Here is a 14,581-nt window from a genome sequence, read left to right as displayed (position 1 = left end):
TTTTTGTTTTGTATAACTATGTCTCTATCCTGGTGCAAATATGAAACAGTTTGGCAGCACGAACTGCTGCACTAAATATATATACTCTTCTTGAAAATTCTACGAACTTATAACTTCAGCAGGTATGGAGTTAGGCAACACCTCTGTTAAGTGTTCCTCTACCTGTAATTTAATATGTTGCTACATCAATCAGAGTAAAGGCTTCAGCATATACTGTATGTTTCCAATGCTATTGCTAAAACATGTGGTCCAGACAATAAGCTGATAAAATGTTTGGCTTCCAGAAATTTTAAGTCAAGCTCATTCAGAGTATTGGGGTTGAAGGAATTGGCCCTTGCTTGTTTTTGCCTTTGGGCAGCCAAGAGGAAAATTCCCTAAGTCAAGTAGTCCATGATAAGCAGACAGACAAAGGGAAAACAACACACACAAAATGCCGGAGAAACTCGGCAGGTCAGGCAGCATCCGTGGGAATGAACAAACAGTTGACGTTTTGAGCCTAGACCCTTCTTCAGTACTGGAAAGAAAGGGAGAAGGTGTCAGAATAAAAGGATTGGGGGAGTGGAAGGAGGATAGCTAGAAGGAGATAGATGTAGAGAGGCAGCTGAGAAAGTTAAAGGGCTGGAGAGAAAGGAATCTGATATATGGGTGGACTATAGGAGAACGGGAAGAAGGAAGGACCTGAGGGAAGTGATAGGCAGGTGAGGAGAGGTAAGTGGCAGAGTGGGGAATAGAAGGAGAGGGGAGGTGGAAGGAATTTCTCTTTTACCCGACAGAGAAATCAATATTTCTGCCATTGGTTGGAGCCTACCCAGAAGGAATATAAAATGTTTCTGCTCCACCTTGAAGGTGTCCTCACTTTGGCACAAGAGGAGGCAATGGACTGACATGTTGAAATGGGAAAGGGACCTGGAATTAAAATGTTTGGCAACCATGAAGCGGCGGATGGACAGGAGGTGCTCTACGAAGCACCTCCTGTCCCCCAATTTTTAACGATTCTCTCCAATGTAAAGGAGCACCAGATACAATAGATGGCCCCAGTGGATTCCCAGATGAAAGGCCTCACCTGGGAAGACAGCTTTCCTCCCTGAAAAATGTGAATGGGTACGTTTCTTTGGTTTGCTCAGGAGCAATCAATCTATTTGAGTAAAGAATATTTTTTGCCTTTAAGCAATGTAGCATTGAATTACAAGTTATTTTTGTAGCTTGACGATTTGTCCTATGAAGTGAATGGGCCTACTCTCACTGTTGTGCCTGTACCAAAAAAGACCAAGGTAACATGCCTGAACGACTGGCATCCTGTTGAACTCAGCTCAATAATAAGCAAATGCTTTGAGAGGCTGGTCAAGGATTACTTCTGCAGCTTGCTATCACCCAATCTGGACTTTTTACAATTCACCTACCAACACAAACAAACAACAGACAACGCAATAGCCACTGCTCTACAAGTCATCCTTACACATCTGGAGAAGAAGGATGCTTATGTGAGAATGCTGCTCTTGGACTGCAGTTCAGCATTCAACACCATAGTTCCGTCCAGGCTCAACAAGAAGTTTAGAGACCTCGGTCTTGACCCTGCCTTCTGCATCTGGATCCTAGACTTCCTGTCAGATCACCTGCAGGTTGTAAGCGTGGGCACCCTCACCTCCAACTCTCTGACTATCAATACAGGAGCCCCTCAGGGCTGCATACTGAGTCCCCTCCTTTACTCCCTGTATACTCATGACTGTATACCACCCACAGCTCTAATCAAATTTGCCAATGACACTACATTGATTGGCCTTATCTCAAACAATAACAAGGTGGTCTATAGGGAAAAGGTCATTTCTCTGACACAGTGGTATCAAGAAAACAACCTCTCCCTCAATGTCACAAAAACAAAGGAGCTGGTTGTGGATTACAGGAAAATGGAGATGGACTAACCCCTACAGACATCAATGGATCTGGGGTTGGGAGGGTGAACAGCTTTAAGTTCCTTGGCATCCACATCACCGAGGACCTCACGTGATCTGTACATACAGGCTGCATAGTGAAAAAGGCACAGAAGTGCCTCTTTTACCTCAGACAGTTGAGGAAGTTTGGTATGGGCCCCCAAATCCTAAGAACTTTCTACAGGGCCACAATTGACAGCATCCTGACTGACTGCATCACTGCCTGGTATGGGAACTGTACCTCCCTCAGTCACAGGACCTTGCAGGGAGTGGGGAGGACAATCATGCTCAGCATTAGCTGTGAATTTCTCATGATTCAGGACATTTACAAAGACAGGTGTGAAAAAAGGGCCCATAGGAACACTGGGGACCCAAGTCACCCCAATCACAATCTATTCCAGCTGCTACCATCCGGGAAATGGTACCACAGCATAAAAGCCAGGAACAACAGGCTCCAGGACAGCTTCTCCCACCAGGCCATCAGACTGATGAGCTCATGCTGATTTGAGTGTATTTCTATGTTACATTGGTTGTTCTGTTTATTATGAATTATTATAAATTACTATGTTTGCACATTATTCATTTAGATGGAGATGTAAAGATTTTTACTCTTCATGTATGTGAAGGATGTAAGAAATAAAGTCAATTCAATTCAATTGTTCAGAAGTAAGTGGTGTAATCAAAATTTGTGACGGGCTCAGGATGTGGGTCTGCCATTCACACTCTGATGGAGAAAATGTCCTCACTCAGTAAATGGCAAATTTTTAGAATTCTCTATCCCAAAGGATCTTAGATGCTCAGTTTTGGACTTTAAGACTTAGATCCACAGAAGCCTAATTGCACGTGAGTTAGGCAGAGAAGCGAATGTTAAACCATAATTTTGTTGAATATTGGAGCTGACTGGAAGGGCTATTTTCTTTATGTATAGTAACTGAGGCCGAAACCTGGCCCAACCCCAGGATAGTCAATCAAATATTTAAAAAGATTTAAAAAGACGTAATGTGTAGAGAGACTTTGAGGAAGGATAGACAGTGGTTAGGATATGAAAGCAGTCAGTTGGATGGGTTAGAATGTGGTTATGTTAATGTGAGAAGTATCAGAAATAAGGTTGATGAACTGAGAGCATTGGTCAGTACATGTGACCACGGTGTTATGACCATTACTGAGACTTGGCTGTGACAGGAGCAAGAATGGCTTCTGGATTTTCCATGATTTAGTTGTCTCAAAAGGGACAGAGAAGGAGGTAAAAGAGGTGGGGGATTTGCGTTGCATACCAAGGTTAGTGACACAGCTTCAGAAAGGGAGAACATTGTGGAGGGATCATCCACTAAGTCAGAAATAAGAAAGAAGCAATATGTGGTGTATTGCCTCTTAAGAGCACTAGGGACACTAAGGAACAGGGAGAGAGACGAATTTTGGGAAAGTGCAAATCTAACAGGGTCATTGTCATGGGTGTCTTAAAATTCTCTAATATTGATTGGCATGTCCTTAGTATAAGAGGTTTAGATGAGGCAGAATTTGTTAGGTGTGTCCATGAAGAATTCTTAAACCAGTATGTAGACAGGCCAACCAGAAGAGAAGCCATATTGGATCTGGTACTAGGCAATAAATCCAGTCAGGTAACAAATCACTTGGTGCAGAGCATTTCAGAGATTGTAACCATAACTTCATGATCTTTACCACAACTTTGGTCAAGGATGGAGCAGACAGTATGGGAAGGTATTTAATTGCAGGAGGGCTAATTGTGATACCATTGAGCAAAAACTTGGGAGTGTAAGTGATCCAGATCTCTCACGTCCTCTCGGGGAATTGGGAAATTTCTTTCCATCTTCCTTCCATTGCTACGACTTGCCGACATGCAGCCAATGTTTCCTGTTATATGACCTTATTAATGCGAGAATTAAGTCTTTTTCATTTATCTGGGTTTCTCAGAAAGGTGTACACTCCCTCCGGAATTTCCAAAGGTGCAGCCCAGGCTGTCTAATATTCCCACACGATTAAAATGGGGAATCTGTTTTTTTCATATGGACCGAGGCACAGTGAAAACCTTGTCTTTGCCATCATCCGCATAGATCAAGCATTACAAAATTACATCGAGGTGGTGAAAGCTAAAACAATAACAGAGAGTAACAAATCATTATGGTCACAGAGAAAGTACAGTACAGGTGCAAAGTCACATCTTTGGCAGTCCATCTCATCACACTGCGGAACACTCAGTTTGCTTATAACAGCAGAATGGATACTCTCCTTGAGCCTGGTGTTACGTTTCTGTTGTATTTTATTTTTGACCCAATCGGAGACTGAGAAGTGAAGGGGATTTTCCATTATGTTGGCTGTTTTACTGAGGCAGCAGGGCGTATAGACAGAGTCCATGGAGGGGAGTTTGGCTTCTATGATTTTCTACATTTTCTCAGGGAAATATGGGGGATGTTTAGAGAGCACTTATCTGGTATTAGTCCATTACTCCCTAAGATATCAAAGCAGAATTAGGCCATTCAGCCCTTTGAGACTGCTCTGGCATTCCATCATAACTGATTTATTTTCCCTCTCATACACCATTCACCTGCCTCCTCCCCATAACATTTGACATCTTTAATAAACACAAATATATCAACTTCTGCTTTAAACATACCCAATGGTTCGGCCTCCACAGCAGACTATGGCAATGGATTCCACAGATTCATCCTCTAGCAAAATAAATTCCTTCTCATCTCTATTCTAAAGGGATGACCTATTATAAGGCAGTGCCTTCTAGTTCTAGATTTCCCCACTATAGGAAACATCCTCTCCGCATCCATTCTATCTAGGCCTTCCAATATTTGAGTATTATTAAGGAAAACGCCAAGGCATTCTTCAAATACCTGAAGATTAGGAGAATGACTAGAGTTAAATGTTAGAGGTTAGGAGCAATCAGAGATAAAAGAGGAAACCTATGCTTGGAGTCATAGCAGGTCCTTAATGAATACTTTACTTCAATATATACCATTGAGGGGGACCTTGATAGGTGTGAGCTAAGCATAGAACAGGCTAATGAAGAGCAGGCTGTGTAGTAGCAACTCCTTCCCCCCCAATACCAGACAGTGATGCAGCCAGTCAGAATGTTCTCCATGGTACATTTGTAGATGTTTTTGAGTGTTTTAGTTGACAAACCAAATCTCCTCAAACTCCTGGTGAAGTATGGCCCCTTTCTTGCCTTCTTTATAGCTGCATCAATATATTGCACCTGGGTCAGGTCCTCAGAGATGTTGACACCCAGGAACTTGAAATTGCACACTCTCTCCATTTCTATGAGGATTGGTTTGTGCTCCCTCGTCTTAAGCTTTCTGAAGTCTACAATCAGCTCTTTGGCCTTGCTGACGTTGAGTGCCAGGTTGTTGGTGCTACACCACTCAACTAACTGGTATATCTTGGAAATCCCTCTCCAAGTCACTCATCATCCTGACTTGGAAACATATCACCGTTCCTTCATTGCCGCTGGGTCAAAGTCATGGAATTCTATCTCTAACAGCACTGTGGTTGTACCTACATCTCAGGGGCTGCAGCAATTCAAGAACGCAGCTCAACACCACCTTTCCAAGGGCAACTAGGGATGGGCAACAAATGCTGGCTTAACTGGTGATGGCTCCATCCCGTAAATGGATTAAAAAAAAAATCTCAGTGAAACTTGGCAGCATGGATTCAGAATTGAGTAATTGAGTTACTTACAGAAGAAGATGGCCGTAGATGGAGTGTATTTTGCCTGGGGAGCAGTTCTGTTAGGGATCTGTTCTGGGATCCCTGATCTTTGTGATATTTAGTCAGGAAGTTGAGTCATGGGTCATGAGGTAATGTTGCAGCTCTATAAAACTCTGGTTTGACCACTGGAGTATTGTGTTCAGTTCTGGTTGCCTCATTATCGGAAGAATGTGGAAGCTTTAGAGAGAGTGTAGAGGAGATTTATTAGGATATTGCTTGAGTTAGTGAGCATGTATTATGAGGAAAGGTTGAGCAAGGTAGGGTGTTTGGAGCAAAAAATAGATGAGGGGTAACTTGATAGATATGTATAAAGTGATAAGTGGCATAGATAGAATGAACAGCCTGTGACTTTTTCCCAGGATGGCAATGGCTAACAAGTCAGGGGATACTTTTAAGATGACTGGAGGGAAGTATAAGGGAGGATGTCAGAATTATTTATTTTCTTTACACAGAGATTGTTAAGTGCATGGGAAGCACTTACTGTATCATTCCATGTAGGGAACCAACATATCCTGAGAATTCAGATTTCATGGTGAATTTAATGACATGACCTGATTATTATTATTTTATTATGTTCATTGCTCAACAAATTAACCAAATTTGTTGACCAAATTTGCTTAATAAATTGCCAGTTTAACAGGCCAGTTGACTACTGAGTAAGGTAAGGTTGATCACAACTGGGAAACAATGGGGATAGCCTCCTGGATTCAGCAAATAATTATGGGTATAGTCAGGATCAGTAACGATCATGGGGAATTAAGTGGGGGTAAAGACCTTAGTTTATAAAGAAGGGATCATTAAACATCTTGGTGGTTTGGGGAACTGGTCAAGTAAGGTTTGAAATAATGGGTTTGATGTAGAAGGTATGGATTGAGTGACATCAACTATGGATTCACTTAACTGGAATAATTCATGCTCCTCCTGATTTGCAAATAGACCACAAAATATAAATACTTACCTGGTTTGTTTCATGTAGCTTTCCTAACAACACAGCTTGCCACTATCAAGAAGGCAGCTAACACCTACCCAATGGGTTAGAGCAGTGTTGAGTTTTTTAAACTCTTCTGATTTCTCCTGCATATCATGTGAGTTTAAGGAATTAAAAATTATTGCATTGCTTCAGCATCTCATGTGTCAGCACGCTAAGTTCATGACCTGTTGTATGTGATCATTATGTGCTCTTTAAGAAGGTTATAGAGATTCAGTGATATAAAAAGCCAACTTTCAGGCAAATGAATTGCTGAAGCATAACCATCACCATGAGCCAAAAAGGTTGGGTTCTCATTATACTTCTGCTTCATGAATTGGTAGAACCGTATGCTGCCTTTCCTTTTAACTTTTCACATGGCCAAGTGCTCTTGAGATTACAGCAGGTCTTAAATTTCATAGAATCACACTTGAGGAAGGTATATTGTGAATGGGCAACATATGATTATATAATTTTATATTTGTAGTTTGTATTTCATACCATGCATTTATATAATGTTATATTTTATATTATAAACTAATTTTAGAATTACTATATCCCTTTAGTCTTCCATAATTGATTGCATGTATTCTCAGAACAAAGACTTAGACTACACTGTATACTTGCATAACAGCAATAATCTAATAATGTAATAAAATGTAATTGCTGACCAAATTTTGGGAAAATGAATAAGAACCATATTTTTATTCAATCCAGCAACCGAGTTTACTTCAAAACAAGAAAACAATTGTGAGTTTATTAGAAGGAACAATTAAAGAATTATATCAGCTAAGCTGGAGTGCAGGAGATGGTAACCATCAGCATCTAAATAATGGTAAATGACCTCTAGGAATTCAGCTTTGAACACTCATAGCATTTTGTAAGCAAGTAGGAGGAGCTTTGACTGTTATTGGGGATAACTTTTCAAACACAAAATAGGAACAAAGGTCATTGTACGAAGCATTATGTTCCCGGTAGTTTTCTTATTTTTCCTGGTTGTTAAATGTTAGAGTACGGAGTTTTTGTTTCATCTCCAATGGCCCAGCATCATGAGAAAGTATTCTTATTTTATTTAATGATTGAAACAAAAATAACTGAAATGAAAACAGTTTTTTATATATATATTTAAATTTATTTTCTTACTAAAGACAAATATTCTAATGGCTACCTACTCTTCAGAACAAAAGAAATAACACATACAGCCTTGAAATTTTCTACAATGTTTAATAGGATTATGGCTGATTCAGTACCTCAGGTCTCCCTTCAAGACTGATCATGAAATCCCTCGAATACCCCAGAGTCAAAAAAACTGTGGCTCTCAGCCTTGAAAGTAATCATATCTAAGCTTTACAATCCTCAATTCCAAAGCTTTCATAAACCCGGAATAAAATTTGAGGGTGGCATGGTAGGTGGTGGTTAGCATAACGTTATTCCAGCACCAGTGACCTGGGTTCAATTCTGCCACTGTTTCTAGAGAGTTTATACATTCTCCCCATGACCATACAGGTTTCCTCTGGGTTCTCCAGTTTCCTCCCACGTTCCTCTCACAGGCTAATACTCTGCTGTATCTCTAAATAAAACACTAATTAAAGTAAATTTTATTCTCAATTTTAAGTGGTCATGACACTGTACCCTCAAATTTAAGTTCTCCAGCCTCAGGAAGCATTCTTCCAGTACCTCCTCTATTGATCTCAATCAGAAACTTATATTTCTCAATGAAATAGTTTTTTTTGCTTTGGAACTAGTAAGGATAGGCTGACCTTACTCAGTCTCTCCTTATCAAATAACTCATTTATCCCAGGAATCCAACTAATGAAACTAGATAAAATGTCTCTTAAGGCATTTCTAACTGTTCATATGGGCACAGTGGTTCAGCTATGTCCTTGCCAAACTGTTGCATAATTGTAGAAAGACTTCTTTCTTCTTGAACTTAAATCCAATTGCATCAAAGAACAATATATTATTTCTTCTCTTAATTGCTTGTTCTGCCTACAAAGATAATTCTGCCATACATGATCTTCAAGATGGCGCCACCGAACAACGCAACCGACAGTGTTGTTCTGCGGACAGTTCGCAAAATTACATCTTCTCCTTCTTTCAAATATGATCCAGTTACTAAGCTGTACGTGATTGGAACCTGTGATTTACATTTTGATGGTGTTTTATCTGATCCAATTGACCAAACTGTCACTTTGCAATCTGAGGGAGTTTGGTAAGGTTTGGAGTGGAGGATGCGGCCTGGAAGCCTGGAGACAAGGACACGAGCCCATGATTGAATCCGTTGCTTCCCCCCAATTTGGGCGTCAAGCAAGGTTGAAGTTGAAGGGGATGAGAGCGGAGAATAGGCGGGTGTTCAGTAATGTCTGCTTGCACTTGACTGGTCCCACTCCGTCTTGCTAGCGGCTGTCGGAGTAAAGCACAGGAAACTTGGGATCCATGTCACAAGGATTGATAGGTGAGGCTGTGGGCTCATTTGGGTGACCTGAGGATCATGTAGCATGCTTCTGGATTCTGGTCACTCTTTTTTGTTTGCTGTTTTTGAGTGGTTTGATTGGGGCGATCGATGTGGACTGGGGTGCTTTGGCAAATAATGACCCCGCTGCCTTCAGTGGGCTTGTCGCATGATACTGAAGTAAACTAAACTGAATGCTACCAGACTCCTGGTTTAATGTTTGATATTCAATGTTTTTTCACTCACATTTTGCCAATTTGCACAATTTGTTCTTTTCTCACATGTTGGGTATTTGATGTTTTCTTGAACGGGTTCCATGGTGTTTCTTTGTTTCATGGCTGCCTGTGGGAGGATGAATCTCAGAGTTGTATTCTGTATGCATACCTTGTAAATAAATGTATTTTAAATCTTTTTAACCAACACATAAATATGCTTTTGTACACTCACATTTATTAAATTACCACTGTTTTAAAAATTTAGCAATGTATATCGTTTCACTACTTTCACAGAATAATCCTGGTGCTTCTTGTTGCCTTTTCACTAAACCTACGTGCACCCTTTGCAAACTTGTTGAGTTATCTTCAGAGTTCACTTCCATGCCGAGCTTTGCATTATCTGCCATCTTGGAAAAGTTACAATCCATCCCTTCTTCCAAGTCAAACCAATGGCAGGCTAATGGGTTTTTAAACTCTCATTCTTTAAGCTGTGATCTGATGGCATGGAGTCCAGCTCCACTGAAAGTGGCTGCACAAGTTCATCGAGTGGTAGAGAAATTGTATGGCATGCTTACTTTTGTTACTCAAGGTATTGAGTTCAAGAGCGATGAAGTTACGTTACAGTTTTATAAAACTTGCATTAGATATTGCAAACAAGAGCAAATCTGCAAATAAACTCAAAGCAATAGAGATAAAATGCTGGAGGAACTCAGCAGGCCAGGCAGCATCTCTGGAAAAGACTAAGCAGTCGATGTTTTGTGCCAAAACCCTTCATCAGGACTCTGAGGTATTGCAGTTTGTGTGGATGCTGTGTAATTTGCTACCCTGGTACAAATGCAGTGCTAAGGAAAATAGACAACACACTGCATATAACTAAGGGACTTATATTTATGAATATTAACAAAAGGGTTAGTAAAGAAAGAATAAACAAACAGTCAAATGTGCACAAGTTGGAGCTCAACTCTTCCAAGAGGAATATTCACCAATCGTCAGTTGACTGTGGACCCTTGCTCCATTGAATCATGGTTCCCCCACCAGGTCAAATCCTACAACCAGTTCTTTCCATTGTCTTCCCTTTTCATCTCCCGCCAAACCAAGTACCCAGCTCACATTCTAAAGCTTCCGTTATCTCTAACCATAACCCAAACACTGCTTCTGCAGAAAGACCATTATGTTAGAAGTGTACACAATACTGAGAACATGAGTTGTAGAGTTCTTGAAAGTGAGTCCATATGTTGTGGAATTCATTCAGAGTTGAGGCGACAGAACTTAGGCATGCTGGTTCAGAAGCCTGGTGGTTAAAGGTTAATAAATGTTCCTGAACATGGTAATGTGGCTGATAGGAGTTTACAAAATCATGTCAGTCATAGATAGAGTAGACTGCTGTCATTTTTTCACCAAGGCAAAAAATGTGTAATCTTAGAGGGCATGCATTTAAGGTGAGAAGAGGAAAGTGCAAAGGAGATGTACGGGGCAAGTTTTATTTTTTCACAGTGTGATGAGTGCCTGGAATGCAATGCTAGGGGTAGTCGTGGAGGCAGGTATGACAGAGGCATTTCAGAGGCTCTTAGGTAGACATGTGAATATGCAGGGATTGGTGGAATATCAGTGTGTTCAGGCTGGAAAGATTAGATCTCATTAACTTAATTAGTTGGGAATGACTATGACACCAAGATTGGGGGTGTAGTCAACAGCAAGGAAGGCTATCAAAGCTTGAAAAGTGATCTGGACCAACTGGACAACTGGGCTGAAAAATGGCATTTAGGATTTACTGCAGCAAGTATGAGGTGTTGCACTTTGGGAGAACAAATCAGAGTTACACAGGGCACCGACGTGTGTGGTAGAACAAAGAGAATACAGATCCATAATCACCTGAAGGTCAGGTCACAAAGAGAGATTGTAGCACTTTGACATTCATAAATTAGGGCACTGAGTACAGGAGTTGGAACCTATGTTGAAGTTGTGAGGTCAAATTTGGAGTATTGTTTCTCAGAATAATGGAGAATGAGGGGCAACCTTATAGAAATGTTGAAAACAATGAGCAGCATTGATAAGATGGAAGTAGTCTTTATCCCAGGGCAGGAGAGTGAAAAACTAGGGACCATAGACCTAAGATGAAAGGGCAAAGATTTAATAGGAAACGGAAGGGCACTGAGGAGGAAGTAGATGGAATGAACTGCCAGAGAATGTGGTTGAGGTGGTTATAACAGTATTATTGAAGGAGCACTTAAAATATGTACATGCAGAGGTAAGGATAAGCCAAGCACAGGAAATTGGGCCTAGCTGTGTGGGCACTGGCTCAACATGACTCAGTGGGTCAAAGAGCCTGTGTCCCTGCTCTATTGCTCGATGACTCCACGATGCTAATATAAAGAATAAATGGCCACAGAGGCAATAACCGGCTTTAGAAATGTAAGAGCAAGCAGAAGTAAGTTTCACTCTTAAGGGCAAAGAGGGGATTCTGCCAAGAGTTAAGGGATATGAACAGGAGTCATCTAATGAGAGGATTATTTGTGTCATTGTAGTCCCTGCTTTGCCAAGTTGTCCAGAAATAACATTCGAGACATTTGCTATTCATCCAACTCCTTTCTGATTAGAGGGACAAACATCCTTGATGATACGATTTGCATTACTGAAGCTACACACCCTGAAGATGTACTGAATGGAAAGAAGTGAAAAATCTGTGATGGACTGCACTGTGCTGATCAATCTCTCTACATTCCATCTACCACACACCTTAATATCACTACTATGTGCATTAAAAAGAAAGCACATACCATTTAAATTGTTTCAGGGTGTCTTTAAATCAAGGTTTCAGGCCAGACGTTCCATCCTCCCAATTATGAAGAATCTTTTCACAAGGTACTAATGCAGATGTGGCACAAAGGAAGGAAGCTCCCACAACTCACTTGGACACTTACCACCTGCCACCAATCAAGAAGCATACTATGTACAAAAAGTGTTGCCTACAGTACATTATGATAGTAACTTCCTTTCAAAAAATTATTCCATTGGCTCAGCTCAGGACAACCTGAGACCACAAATGCCAAAATGTAAATGCACACTTATTTAGACCATAAACCTTTCTTTACTGATATTGGCAGTTCACTGATTGAATTCTAAAGAAGCCTAAAAATGACCTGGCACTTTGCCACTCTGCCACACCCTCCATTTCTGTGAACACGATACAAATTACCTGGCACTCTGTCACACCCTCCATTTCTGTGAACACGATACAAATTACCTGGCACTCTGTCACACCCTCCATTTCTGTGAACACGATACAAATGACCTGCCACTCTGCCACACCCTCCATTTCTGTGAACACGATACAAATGACTTGGTACTCTGCCACACCCTCCATTTCTGTGAACACGATACAAATGACCTGCCACTCTGCCACACCCTCCATTTCTGTGAACTGGTACACTTCCATTGATACCTGTATATTACTGTACATTCTTCCTCAGATATAATTATCCCTCCTTCCTTCTCCCATTTAGTTTTAATATATGAAATCGAATGTGTTTTAAGATTTGATAAACCCTTATACATGCTTGAAATGATTCTACTACTGTTATCTGAATTATATGCTTTTCTAAATAGCTCTATCAAGCATGTTACATTTTTAAGTGTCCTATTAACATATTGTGGCATCTGTAAAATATCTTGTTTTTCTGATAAGTGTTTCTCTTTAAGCATTTCAAAACTGAAGTGTGCTCCTTCTTTCATTATGTTGCAAAGAACTGTTATTCCTTTAGCTGTCCAGTCCTTAAATCTAGCATCCTATTTATTTGGTGTAAAATCCCAGTCATATCCACACCATTTAAGAATTTCAGTATCACCCTCTAGATTATATTCTTTTATAGTAGTTTTTCATATTTTAAGAGTCAATTTCACACATGGGTTATAAATAGTATTTATGTACCTTTGCAGGTTGTTATCAGCCAAAATTGCTTGTATGGGGATGGGAAGTACCCGCTCTTCAATATTTTTCCATTCAGTGTCATATGATGGGTTGCACCAACATATCACAGCTCCCAACTGTGCTGCAAAATAATAATCTCTAAGAGAAGGTAGGCTCCATCCCCACCCCCCCCCCCTTTTCCTTTGCTAATTGCAAAGCTTTGAGATGAACTCTAGGCCTTTTACCTTGCCAAATATACCTTGACAACATCTTGTTCCATTCACTGAATTGATTTTGATTAATCTCTATTGGTAGGGTATGAAAGAGATATAACAGTCTGGGCAGTATATTCATTTTAATAGTCTGAATCCTTGAACTGAGACTGAAAAACAGGAATCAGGTTCCATCTTGCCATATCTTCCTTAAGTTTTTTTATATAAAGGCTGATAATTGCATTCTGATAATTTTGCCAAATTGTTTGGCATAATGATGCCAAAGTATTTGAAAGACTCTGCCATGCCCAGGGATATTGACTTCCAATTTCTCTTGGTGGATTATAATTATATGAAAATAATTGGGTTTTATCTATGTTGATCTTGTATCCTGATAACTGACCATATTGTTCAAAGGATTGCATCAATTTAGGTAAAGAGCATGTTGGTTGCCCTAGATAGATCAAAATGTCATCCGCGTAACAAGCCAAGTTATGCTCTGTCCCTTTAATAGTAATTCCCCTGATATCTTCATTTTGTCTGATACATTGAGCTAATGGTTCCAGATAAAACGCGAAGAGTAGCGGTGACCATGCACCACCCAGTCTCGTGCCCCTTTCTAGGGGCAGACTATTTGATAAATATTCATTGATTTTAATTCTAGCAGTAGGGTTGTCATATAGTGTCTGTATAGTTTTAATAACTGTGTCTTGGAAACCAAATCTATGTAAAACTCTGTAAAGAAAATTCCAATTAATCGAATCAAATGCATTTTTAGCATCCACCCTTATCACAATTGCTTCGATTTTATTTTTTTTTTGTATATGATCCATAATGTGAAGTGTCCTTCGCATATCGGCTTGTGTTTGGCTTTGTTGTATAAACCCTGTCTGATCGTTATGTATCAGTATGGGTAGAAACTCTTCTAATTATTTGGCCATGATGGAGGTAAATAATCTATAATCTACATTGATAACGGATATTGGATAGCACTTCTCTTCCTGACGAACTTAACGTATTCTACGCAAGATTCGAACAGAAAAGGAGCGTCCCGCCCCCTCCGAATGAAGGTGACGGGCCCAGATGACGTCCCGGGCCGGGTTCTCCGGGCCTGTGCAAGCAAGCCAGCTGGAGTGTTTGCTGCCATCTTCAACTGCTCCCTGCT

The sequence above is a fragment of the Hypanus sabinus genome, chromosome 5 (genome assembly GCF_030144855.1).
Source record: "Hypanus sabinus isolate sHypSab1 chromosome 5, sHypSab1.hap1, whole genome shotgun sequence".
Taxonomy (NCBI): domain Eukaryota; kingdom Metazoa; phylum Chordata; class Chondrichthyes; order Myliobatiformes; family Dasyatidae; genus Hypanus; species Hypanus sabinus.
Note: the sequence above shows the minus strand (reverse complement) of the source record.